The sequence below is a fragment of the Lissotriton vulgaris genome, unplaced genomic scaffold (assembly GCF_964263255.1).
Source record: "Lissotriton vulgaris unplaced genomic scaffold, aLisVul1.2 SCAFFOLD_736, whole genome shotgun sequence".
Lineage (NCBI taxonomy): Eukaryota > Metazoa > Chordata > Amphibia > Caudata > Salamandridae > Lissotriton > Lissotriton vulgaris.
Window position 1 is genome coordinate 134,135 of NW_028243083.1, and position 13,475 is coordinate 147,609.

General features: G+C 43.0%; 1 protein-coding gene across 2 annotated transcripts in view; it reads left to right on the forward strand.

Annotated features, from left to right (window-relative positions):
* Positions 1-13,475, forward strand: part of LOC147668707 (phospholipid-transporting ATPase IC-like) — a 515,423-nt gene that overhangs the window by 1,375 nt on the left and 500,573 nt on the right. The window lies entirely within an intron of this gene.

Sequence of the window (13,475 nt, forward strand, 5' to 3'; positions counted from 1 at the left end):
AATTATGCGCTGCTTTATCCTTGCTTTTAAGTGTCACAGTTTATGTTTTGTTTCTTAAATGTACATTGCCATTAGAGAATGGTATCCGGGCTCTCAAGGGCGTAATGTGTCGCGGCTGTTGTTTGATAAATGTCTACCGTTATCTCGTGCAGCTATCCAAGCTCTTAAGTTAACCCCACTTTTATTTGTTAAATGCCCATTGTTCGCTGGCACAGCTGCCCGAGCCCCCATGGGGCCCTGTACCGTGGCTCTTCTTTGCTAAACCTCCATTGTTATGACGGACCTGCTACCCGAGTTCTCACGGTGCCCTGAACCATGGCTTCTATTTGCTAAATGCCCATTCTTAACAAGAGCAAGCTCAGACATGGTACCCAAGCTAATGCGGTGTCCTATATTCTTACTATATAATATATGGGATTCTGCAATCCCGGTATAACCTGAAAAAAACAGTTTCTAAATAGGCGACGTGTGACACACCCAGTAGCCTACTATAAAGAAATGACTTGAGCACTCAGCTGTAATAACTAATTACATTTGAGTTTTGACATCACAGTGCCTGCTGCCAGAGCCAGTGAGGGGGAAGCCAGGTCATCATGTTACTGAGCATAAAGAACAAAAAAATGAAACGAGGCGCTTCTTACATCTGCTTTCTTTTGTAGCTGTACCAATCAATCAGTGACACTTATATAGCGCGCTACATACCCGTAGGGTCACAAGGCGCTGAGGGGGGAGGGGGGGGGGGGTGCCGCCACTGCTTGATCAGCCAGGTCTTCAGCTTCTTCCTGAAGGAGAGGTGGTCTTGGGTCAGGCGCAGGTCGGTCGGGAGGGAGTTCCAGGTCTTGGCGGCCAGGTAGGAGAAGGACCGTGACCAACAGGAAGGGTAACATGCTTATTTTTGTTGGAATCTTTCTGCATGGTTCTATATATTGAGTCACTGTGCTTTTATAGTAACTGACTTGAATTAAACGGATTCTAATATTGTTTTTCAACAAATATCTAACAGTTTTGTTAAAGTTAGTTTTGCACTAGCAGGGACATCTTAATGATTTTGGGGGCCCTGGGGCAAACCTATTTTTTTGGGGGGAAGGGGTGGGGATAGGAACCGCTTTGAATTTGTGATTCAGTTTCAGCTCTTTCATGCCCTCTTTTGCCAGGTCACTTTCAGTGCACAGACACTCTCTTCTACATGTGTTTACATCTAATATTCAGGCAAAGTGGCATGTGCTTTCAATATTGTAACACAGGAGCAGCTCACTATTGTTACAGAAAATAATCTCTGTGACACCCTCCCATTTCTCATATGTGAGGTCCTGTTTTGATGTAAAAAAAAAGCCTGTTTTATGACTGTTGCATGAAACAAACACATTTTCTGCAAGATGTCTGTAATAGATTCTCACACATTACCCACATTAAACAATAAATTAACCCCTAGGGTGCTCATGACGGCTCCACGCCATCATGAGTCACGGTAGGCGTGTGCTCATGACGGCGTGCAGCCGTCATGCCGATCCGCCCATGCGGCACTAATTCCCTGCCTCTGCGGGCTAATTAATGATGGGGTCATGATGGCACCACGCCATCATGAGCACTCTCCTCCCATGACTCACAATGGCGTGGAGCCGTGATGAGCACCGAAGTGCCACACCCACCACCTAACCCCCCCACCCCTCGAGCTACGGCGGAATTGGTGGCGCAGGTAAGGGGTTAAAGGAGAAAGGCATGTTTAAGAATTATTCAAGGTCATCAGGGGAAAACTCTGCAGAACATATCTGGCTGTATCAGAGGACCCTCGAAAAGGCTGGGGCCCTGGGCCAGGGCTCACCTTGCCCATGCCTTAAACCATCTCTGTGCCCTAGAGATTCTGTTTTCATTCTTCATGTTTGCAAACATGTTCTTTTTTCATTTAAAGGGGCTACGCACCAAGTATTTAAGAGGTGTGTTGGAAAGGTGTTGGTGGGATGACGTATTATAAGGAATAAAGTACCCCCTGCAATACATGAGGATATTGCAAGTCACCTTGGAGTTGCATAACCTTATAAAGGAACTCTGCCTTCCTCCTCTTTACTCTAAATGGTCATGAAACTCCTCAGTGACTTGCTATATCCACATAATGCACTGCAGGGAGTACTTTATTCCATATGGTCTTTTTTTTAGTTAAATGCCCAGAATCAATAACGTGAGAATCAACTGATATTGTGTGTGTGGGTTTTGTTTGGGAAAAATATTTTTTATATTGGTGCCAGCAAGGCCCAAAGGGCGTTGTAGCACCTCTCATGAGTCACCAGTTTGTCTGATAAAATAAATAAGCATTTGGGAGTTACTTAGAATCATTAGGACAATACTTTTCTAAAGTAATTACAAAGAAGAACAAGCCCGGTTTCCTAGAATTCATCAAGCACATATTTCAAAGTTGATCCTTGAGCTACTTCAGCAAACTATTTAACCAGGGCTCAGTTTGTCCGCATTCATTGACTTTGAGAACAACTAACAAGATTAGTGTTCTGTTAAAACAATTATCACATAAGAATTAGAATATGTCAACAGTTTCCCAAGTAACTCTCTGGGTGCCCCATACCTTTTGGCACTTTGCTGTATCCCTGTAACTATTGGGGAGAGGATGTAGCCTTACGGCTAGAGCGGTCGACGTTGATGCTGGGGAACCAGGTTTGAGTCTCCGCATCGACGCTCAGCATCCTGTGATTCTGGGCAAATAACGTAATCTCCCCGTGCCTAACAAAAATGAATGTGTCCTTGTGTAACGAAACCGGTGCTATGTAAAGCGCTCAGATACCCGATATCTTCGGGTCTAGTTCGCCCTATATAAAACCAGCCGCGGACCGTGGAGGGAGTTCCGGTACGGCAGAGAGGCAGGACGGGTAGGGGCAGGGTGGGAGATGCTAAAAACCGGAATATGGATAATTTGAGGTAAGTACACAATTTAATTTATAAAACGAATTTCGTAGCGGGCGCTGCATCGCATTTTGCGATGCAGGGCACGCTACGAAATTAGTTTTATTTCTTAAATTGTTTACTTCCCTCCAATTATCCACGTTCCGGATTTTAGCGCCCCTCCTCCGCCCCGCCTTTCTGCCCCACCAGAACTCCCTCCACGGGCCGTGGCTGTATAAAACTCAAAAAATAAATATCAAGAGGATACTGGAGAAGCTCTCATACATCCCACGTCATGGCTTCTGTAGCTACATGTCTAGTTATGCCTTGGATCTGACCTAAAATCTCGAGATCACTAGACTAATGGCTGCTCATTGATGTCCAGTGCTGACCTGACCGGTGGTCTCTCGATGGCTCAACTCGGACTGTTGCTTGATAAATTGTCAATTGCGATCTGCCATCTGACATACTTTCTCGCCATGCTTACATTATGGCTATCGATGAATGACTCGCGCTATTGAAACGTATGAAGCTCCCATCATGGCTCTTGCTTGCAATAAGGTAATTTCTGTCAGCAGGTCCATCCTACTGTGAATGTGTTTTAAGTGCCCCTTGCTATCGCAAACATTCAAATGTCCTTGTCCTCCAAAGCATGGTGGTTCTTTACTAAATGTCTGTCTCACATTTTGAAGAGCTCAGAAGATGTCCATTCATGTGTCTGTTCTTCATCACATACTTGCTGTTTTTAGGGGCAAACTAGAGTTTTGAGTGGTTTCTTGTGGGTACTGAAAGGTTCTGTTTCTGATGAGACGTTTCAACCATTCATGGCATTTAGGCCTGAGGTTGGCATTTGGGAGCTTGAAAATGTGAAACCTGAATATGGATATAAAGGCTGAGGTGTTATTTTTAAGGATATGCTTTAGTGAGCGGCTAATGTTTTTTTTTATGTTTCTTGTAATCTGTGATTAGAAAAAAACATAAATTGAAAGCTTTGGATACCTAGTGCAGAACTCTCCGTGAAGTGAGATATGTTAAACTATCCTTGGCTTTTTAGCTCACATCACCTAGAGCTCTGGGTCTTGTGCATTTATGTACCCCATTCTAAATGCTAGTCTACATGCACTGCTGCAGTTGTAAATTCCAGGCAACAAGTACCAGAATCTGTAAATCTCCCAATCTAAATGCTACACTGCGTGCAACAGCACATTTATATGTATTATTGTGAACATGAGCCCACAGGCAGCAGGACGTTTACTGCTCTCGTAGTAAATGCTAGACAGCAATCACCCACATGCAAAGTAGACTGAGATTAAAAGGCCACAACTGGTTGGAGATCACAGGCCTGATATCGAATGCTTGGAGAGCGCTGTGGTAGGGCGATAGGCATGATCAAGAGCTGGGGCCCTCTTTTGTGAGATTTCCTGGCCTCAAGGTACGGACATTAGCAGGGAATGTCGGACCCCAGAATTAATGAGAAATGGACGCCCACTTGTTTTTTAGGTTTCGCCCAGGTAATGCATGCTTTATGTATATTAAACATGCTGTATTTACAATTTGGGTTTCAAGAACCTCCCAACTTTTTTATTTGTTCCTGTTAATGCCCTTCGAAAATGCCTGCTTTTGTTTGGTACATTGCTTAATTAGTCCCTCCTTTTGGAGTTTTGGAACCTCCCATGGAGACTGCATCTGTTACACGTGGTCTTACTCTTTTTGTTATTTATGCTACTTTGTATGCACTGTTTTTTGGTTTGCCTTGGCTTATTTTTGGATTGTAGTTACTTTTTTAATTTACGACTAAACGCATTTATGTGGTGACATTTGTACTTTACTTGTACAATCTTTTTTGAGTGGCTATGTTTGTTTATCTTGTTATCTTTGTATCCTCCCTCGGGCTCGGCAGGCTGTTAATTGGAGGAGGGGGTAGGGTAGAGCCAGGGCTTGTTCAGATTGGTATTTATCTTCAGAGCTCTCTGAGATCACATGCGCTTACCTTCTATGGCTCCGAGCACTAACTGCTCAGTTATATTTTTTGGGTTTAAAAAACACATGCACCGACCTCACTGAGCGCTTTATTAATAGAAGCAGGGAAATTCAGGACCAAAAACAGCGCGCAGTTCAGGGGCTGTTCAGCACGTCCCTCTCTGTTGCTGCCTCCGTTTCTGCAGGCACACTTATTGGAGGAAGGAGCCGGGGCACTCTGTGGGTTTTTTTTTCTCCTACCACTGCTTGTTTTGCTATGGCTGGGTCACTCTAACAGACCTATTGCTAGATCATTTATGTCCATAGAAGGCTCTTTATATCAGACTTACAGGGCAATACTTTGCCCTCTGCGTTTTTTGTCCCCGTTGATGTGACATAGACTCCTCTAGCCTCCATCAGAAAACTATCACAAGGTTCAGCAGTATTCAATTCCTTTAGCACACCTTTAATTGTATCCTGAAATTAGTCTTTTCCCATCTCCTTGGTGAACAAGTTAGTACTTTCTATTTCTTTCACCCTTTGTCTCACACCAATACAGAGGCATAAGGTGAGCGGTAAGTAATGTGCATTGTTTCTAGGCTGTTGGAAAATAACTATATTGTATTATATATATTTAGTGCTTTCTATGGATGGGAGAGGGCTGAATGAACAGCCAGTGTTGGTAGGAAAGCTTCAGTGTGGAAATCATCTTCTAAAGCTGGAGACTCAAAGTCCGCAGGTTTCTTATTCCTGTCACTTCCTAATTTTGAGAGACTGCTTTTTATCTCTCTGATGGTGATACCCTATTTGCCAATCTGTCTTGCCAACACTGGAACCATACTAGAAGTGTCATGGCTATGGTTGGTGTGTAATGGTGAGTATGTAGGAGTAGGAAGGTAGGAGTTTCCGCAGAGCCTGGTCTTCAGTCCCTTCAGTTTGCAGGGAGATTAAGAGCATCAATATGTAGTTCCATTAATTAATGGAGAATTCCAGCTTTCTGTTTGTTTTAAATATATATTTGCTTCTAGTCTGGTGATTACTTGGCTACTTGTATTGTGGTGTCTCGCTGATTAGCCTTACACAATGCATTTGGAGGAATGTTGACTGTTATTAGGCGATTTAGTTCTTTTAAGGTTGGGTGGTATGGTCAAACTTCATCGAGTCTATTTTCAAATGTGCTGCAGCATATCGGCTGTCTTTCAGAGTGCCGCTGTGATGCTGGAAAGTTCCTTTTATGTGAGACAGGTCTATGGTTCTGACAGAAATTCAAATGATAAGCAGGATGACACCATGCTAATATATGCCAAGTTTGCCAACCTCTTTGGGCTTGGGTTGTCTGCTCTCAATAATTTGTCAGAAGTCTTAAGAGTTGGGTCTGGGCCTGTCAAATAACTTATATTGACAGAAACCACCTGATCTAACCTCCTCTACCGTGAGACTAGGATAATGAACAGCTGGAGAAGACTGTCGAGAACCCTTTCATCCCCAGTTTGACTATTTGTCTGGTGCCAGCTTTCTAAAATGATTGTCCAAGTTAATTAGGGTGATTGGCAGAACTTGCTAGGAGAAACTTTGTTTCAGACCATAAAACAACTGACCCCTATTAGATGAACAGACATGGCATAACTCAATCAAGGTTTTTGCAATTCTTTAGCTAGCACGTTCCAGGATAATGTGCTCCATATTTTCAAGGATTTTACAAACCATAACGATTCAATGGGAGTACCCCATTCTAGTCCCAATCTAATTTGCATCAAGCACTTCAATGCCGCTTCAGTATCACAGATTATTGAACTCCTTTCACAGGTGAAAGCTGCATCCCCTGCTGACCCGTGCCCCCCCACCCCCCTCCCCCCAAGATTATTCGTATGGCTTCTGAAGTCATTGCACAATACATTTTTACAGTCTTCTCATCTATGTTTGATACTGGCGTTTTTTCCTATTACCTGGAAAGCAGCATCACTACTTCCCCCTTTTTAAAAACATATGCTCAATCCTCTTGATACCAACAACTATCGAACTATTGCTAGACTCCCTTTTCCGGTGAAACTAGTTGGAAAAGTCATGAACCATCAGCTTTCCTCCTTTTTTGAGGACAACCATCTCTTGGACACCTCGCAGTTTGGCTACAAGGCAAATCATACCACTGAATCTGCACTGCTTACAGCCACAGAGGAAATTAGTTCATCTCTCTACCTCAAGGGAAATGGTGTTTTGATTCTTTTGGATCGCTCTGCAGTCTTCGATACGGTCAACCATGTACTACTGATTGACAATATAAAGGAATTAGGGATAACAGACCTGGCATTGGCTCTGCTTAAATCATTCCTCCCAGGACGGTAACAAGTGGTATCCCTTGGTGACTTTGTTTCAGGTTTTTTTTTCTCCCATGTGGGATTCCTCAGGGATTGTCACTGTCCCCCACCTTATTAAATCTGTAGCCTCACTTGTGGCTGTGTCCTGACTCCATACAAAGACAGCATATCCTCTGTAGTTAGCCTGTAGCCAGGTCAGGGAAAGCTGGATGCCTAGGGACTTCAAGGGAAACCTCTAGAAACTTCTCCCACTTTCCAGAGTGAGGGCACCAGTTATAAATATTCGACCCCGGACACTAACTCAATACGCTTCTGGACCTGTGGTTACTCTTCTAGGAAGAACAGCTGTCCTGCTGAAAGGACTACCAATCTGCTGACCTGTTGCTCCGATGGACTGCTGCCCCACTGTGCTGACCTGCTGCCTTCTTGCCTGGGTGAGAAGGATTGGACCTGCATCTGTTGAACCCAGAACCCCAGAGTGACTCCAAAAGCTAGCTGGCTGGTCTACTGACTTGCGCTTCTGGGACCGAAGGCTCCAACAGCCTTGACCACAGCACCTGGACTCTACCATCCGTGAGTCTACCCTGCCAAGTGTTACCACTCCTGTCTTGGCCCCCCCTGGAAGTGGGCTTAAGGTGCTCTGCCAGCCTCTCTGTGGATCCAGCGAAGCCAATGGCTCACCTGCACAACCCTGAGCAAAACCGATGCATCACTGCTGCTGTGTGGATAGTCTTGTATCGTAAAGAGCCAAATCACAGCCCTTCATCTCATTGGATATGCTTCTTTGGGACACATCTCTTTGCAGGCCCTCCCATCCTGTGTCAACAGCCTCGACGACTCCAAATTGCAGCTCCTCAGAACAGACACATCGCTCCAACTGCATGACACTTCCTTGCCTCCAGGCTCTGTTACTAATGCAAATATTTCCAAATAAAGTGTGGCTTTTAATTTAATCTGTTTGATATTGTGGCATTTTTATTGGATAGTTTATGTACATGGTTATGTGTTAGAATCTTTTAGATGTGTACTTAATCATCCATTAACCATAACATTTTATAAAGCTGTGAAACCAGGAGGGATCGATGTGCTTGTATTACTTCAAACCTAAGTAATACACAGACAAGCCTTTTTAGGCATGTTTTTTTAACTGCTCAGGGCTTTTGCACTGTCTTAACTCATTCCAGAGCTTCAGCGCTTAACTTCCAGCAAGGGACATATTCTCAAGCAACCCCATTAGCACCAGGAGAGCTCAACTCTTTGGCCAGTGCACACCGTCCAGTGGTACAAGTCCAAGGTGTTTACAAGAATTCATTCAAGAAGACAGCTTCTGAATGAGAATCTTTGTTTCAATGAATAGTCATTGTAAAGAAGGCAGGGTTGAGTTACCTGATTACATTTGAATATACCAGAGATGGAATGGTCCTGCATTGCATCTTATGCAGTTTGTTTACCAATCTTTGAAGGCACATCAATAAATGGAGAGCTTTCATAAAAAAACCTTGGGTCCAATAACGATGTGAGCAATGGTAGCTCATGATTGGTAGAATAGAATGGTGGAGCTCGTCAATTAGACAAAGTTAATGTGTGTTTTTGGTGATGACTGTTAGACCTCACATTTTTGGCGTGGTTTCCCCTGACTTTTTGCCTCTATTTCCTGTATTTTTGACGCTGTGCTGGATTTCGTTTTTGCTGGTTTAGATGCCTTGAGCACGTTGCCACTGCCAATTAGTCTCAAAGTGCAAGTGCTCCCTGGGTAAATTGCTATTATGATTGGTTATCCATGATTGGCAGATTTGTTTCATCAGTAGGTCCCGAGTAAAATGCACTGAGTGTGCCAGGGCTGGGGATTCAACTGCTACTAGTGGGCCTGCAGCACTGATTGTGCCACCCACACGAGTAGCCCTAAAAATGGTGTCTCAGGCCTGCCACCGCAGTGCCTGTGTGCAGTTGCTAACTGCCATGATGCCCTTCGCCAGTGTCCTCACTGGCCAGGCCTAACCCTTCCATTTCTGTACACAGTGGACACCGCTATGGAAGTCCCATGGTACCCCCCTTGGCAAGATTCGGTGTATGTGAAAGGTAGAGCATGTACTCGTGTAGATGACCTGCTCTGATAGTGAAAAACCAAATTGGCAGTTTTTCACTATTGAAAGGCTATCTTGCCTATTGGCTAGAATGGTGAATGCTGTGTATAATATTTACCTGCATATCTTCCCATAGGAGCGAGATAGAAAATTGAAGTCTGGTATCCCTGAACTCAGAATCTAATAACCCATCTTTTAGGAAGGATGTTTTTTAAATCCTGTGTTTGAAAACAGCACTTTTAGAAAGTGGCTGTTTTCTTGTCTGACATTTCTGTGTGCCTCTGCCTCTTTGTGAATTGACTGTCTGGTTTGTGAGTAACAGGGGTTAGGGTGGCTCCAGGAGGCTGGGTGAGTCCGCACTAGGCTGAATAGCTTCATCTGCATCTTGAGTGGTGGGAGGGGATAGAACCCTGGCCTGAATAGGACTGTCCCTGCCTTCCACAATGCTGGCTCCACCTCCTGCTGAGCGGCTGATGACCCTGCCCCTCTCTCTCAAAGGAAGAAGGTGTCCACTGGCAGGAAGCACCCTGGACTGGTTTAAACCGGAGAACTTGCAAACCGGAATCCATACAAGGTATCGCATCACCCCCCCCCCATACAATGCAGATTCGAAGCACCCGCCCGCTGCGTGCAGCAGGGTTGTCGCATCGTCTCCCCAAGGTCTCAGGAGTGACACGTCGCTTGTTTTCTGACACTGCAGCTTGGAACTTTTGTCGCATCAACGGGTACATTGGGCTAAAAGTGAAGCAATTGTGGATTATTTTGGTGCAAATCCGTGAAACTCTTTTTAAAGTTTTATTTTGGAACAGTGCATGTTGGATTTTTGTTGTTTTGGTCTTGTGTAGTCTAGATAAATATTCTTTATTTTTCTAAACTGGTGTGGAGTCCATTTGTGGTGTTTTCACGGTTACTGTGAGTATTGGTACAAATACTTTACGCATTGCCTTAGTTAAACATATCTGCTCGTGCCAAGCCACCAAGGGGGTGAGCAGGGGTTATCCACAGAGTGTATCCCCCTTACCCTGACTAGAAGCAAGGGTCCCTATTTGGACATTGGTACCTACCTCCGCCAACTAGAGACCCCCAGATCTAACAATGACATTTACTGGTTCTCATTTGTTTATAAAGGATACACATTTTTTTTCCAAATTCTTTGGTTATGTATGCAGTCTGTGAATCGTGTATTGCATTGTGAATGTGGTTGTAAAGATGGCTTTGTACAACCATGGTAGATGTGATGAATTCTGTTTGTGGCGGCATTTAGTCATTAACTTAATTATTGATGAATATTTATTGTGTCTAAATGTAACATGTGATGACCTGGTGTTTATTTTAGTGGGTTTTGACATCCCCCCCCCCCCACCCCCCCTGTTTAGATATGGGGTTTGACAGAGCAGCTATCAAAAAGACCTATTGCTAACTATATGCACACTGTGTATTTTGAGTCCTCAACTTTCAACCATTGCCTTTTTAGATCCGCCTCTTTAAGCCATTGACTTGAAAATGTGTCAGCCATGTCTTGGTTTACTCTACCCACTCCAATGCAGCAATGAATTACATGAGAGACTACAACTATAGCCCTCTCTGTCTGCCCCTGCTGTCTCCCACTCATGTGTCTTGATGTACAATTGATTCATGCATTGGCACTTAAAACGTAGACCTATTGGCTTTGCCAGTGCTTTTTTATTCATTTGCATAGTTTATTTTGTGTCTGTACTGTTCTTCAAAGGAATACATGTTCAGTAAAAGTTATTACACCACATAAAAATGTTTTCGAACTTTTGTCAATTTAAATGCCCATTTAATGTGGTTCGTATTGAGCTCTTTAGCTTTTTTTGTGATTATTGGAGATTAAAACACTCTATTAAGGTAGAAATCCTTGAACAATGTTGATCGATTCCACATCTTTCAGCACATATTACATCTATGAGTCTGTATTAAATTTGGTTAACCGAAGTTATAAGACAAAGGGATTTAAAAAAAAAAGAAATCCTTAGAAAGTAATCTTGAATACCAGTGACCTGCGAGTCATAGGCTTTCTATGGCACTAAATAACATATTAAATAAATACATCTATATGTTTACCAAAAACATAATTTTATGGGATGTTAAGGTGGTTGAGTGTCAGTCACTACTCCAAAGTGGGTACAACATCAAACCTAAAACAAGTGAAATTCACAACTCAAGGTAACTTAACCATCTGGAAGTCATATGCCATATGTCAAAGGTGAAAATGAGATGTAAAGAGACTGAGTTGACATGTCGGTGAGTCTGTAAGAGTTTGAGGGCTATCCCTTGTAAGTGTGATATGACTTGAAATATAAGCAAACACAATTGATGGACGGAATGCAGAACAAATCAAAACATTCACCCCCTGTCAAGAGATCTTGATTTAATCCATTGTTCTTTTGCTCACCATGCCACCCCAGTTTACACCTGACCATATGCAAATCAGTCTTGACCCTGTGCCTCATGGGAACAGTCCAGGCAGGTCCCCCTCGACCGGAAACAAGCATTCTAGGACCAGTTTTGGGGTTTCATCCCTCATCAGCCAGGATAGCTTGAGCCCAGGATATGGCTATTTGTGTTTCAATATATAATGGTACTCCGTAAAGCCTCCTCGCATTGAGGTAACGCTTCATAGATTTGATGTTATGATCTTGAGGTGTTACAATATACTCTTTTTATAGCCTGTGTTTGATTATACTTTGTGTTGTAGGTAGGGTTCCCTCATGGCCAATTTTCTGCCGGCACCACTGGTATTTTAATGTCCCGGTTGGTACAAAATTGAGCAAAATCATCTAAAGCCAGTGTTTTTTTAGCCTTTACTTGCACATACTTAAAACAACAAATAGAAAACATTTTTTAATGTGTTCTAAAGCTTTATTAACCATCTCTGACTAAAGCACAAAAAGAAAATTAATGTTACAAATAAATACATTTGATTTTGTTGAGTGTCCTACTTGGTGTCATGCCCAGGCCTTTTACACACTACTAAACAAATGGCCCGTATTGTTTGGTGGGTTAAGGGGGGAGGTAGCAACCCTATTTGCATGGTAGTGCTAAACGTTTCGTCATTTAAAAATGGAATTCCATCCATGTGTTTTGATTGACATTGGAGTGTGTTATGTATATGGGAAGTAACTATTCACCATTTTAATTTATTTTGCTCGCAAACCTCTTATTGGAGTTTGTTTCAATTTTGGGTGTTGATTTTTGTTTTTGGTTCATGTTGAGTGTGAATTGGGGTTTTTGATTTTCCTCCAATTTTCGTGAACGCTTTTAAATTGTATTTCTTTGGTGCAAGAGCTGTTGCTGATACTTTGTAGACTCTGTGTGTTACAGGTTCAAGAAATAATCAAGTACATTGTTGCTTTGTGTACACAAACGTTCACTGATGTTTCTTTTTGGAATGTACACCGTGACCTGTAGGTATGAGTTTAAGTGGCCGATGTCAAGACTGCAGCCTTTGCCTGTGGCAACCTTAGCGATGTTGCTTGGTTGAATACCTCCAGCATCTGCTGATGTTTGGTATTGTAACATATTAAGTTGTGACGTGTAGGGTTATGTGGTAAATCTATCAGGTGGTCTTTGCCCATGCTAACTTTAATTGTTTGATGTTCACAGTTTTATATCAGATTTTTATTTTTTTTAACCGAACATAACGTGGAATTTGTTAGTACATTTTGTCAGTCGGGGACTTGGGCCTTCTCAAGCGTCCTGGGATTTGGGTTCCACCCCATATCATGTCTCAGGATTCTTGTTTTCCGGTCCAGGGAGGACCTGGCCTGGCAGTTAGGGCTTGACTGTTCCCATGGGGAGCAGGGTCGAGGCTGATTTCCGTATGGCTGGGTCCAAACTGGAATGGCGTGATGAAGAAAAGAACAATGGATTAAATCCATATCTGTGAATTGGGGGGGGGGGAGGGAGGGCTGTCAGTGTTTGACCATGTTCAACATTCCGTCCATCAACTTCTTGTGTTGCATCTAACTCATTGCAGCCACTTCGTTATGGGTTGGGATTATTGTTTTTTGACTGAAAACAGAAAATCGAGATCTAGGCAGAAAAAAACTCTGGCTTAATTTTGAGTTTCCATGTGCTACCACTAAAGTCACATATTGACTTAAAAACTGTTCGCTGCTATTCTGGTGGAGACAATATGCGAACCTTCAATGTTTACTAAGTATATTTTATTATTTCGAACTTTAATAACTAAAATGCTGCAAAG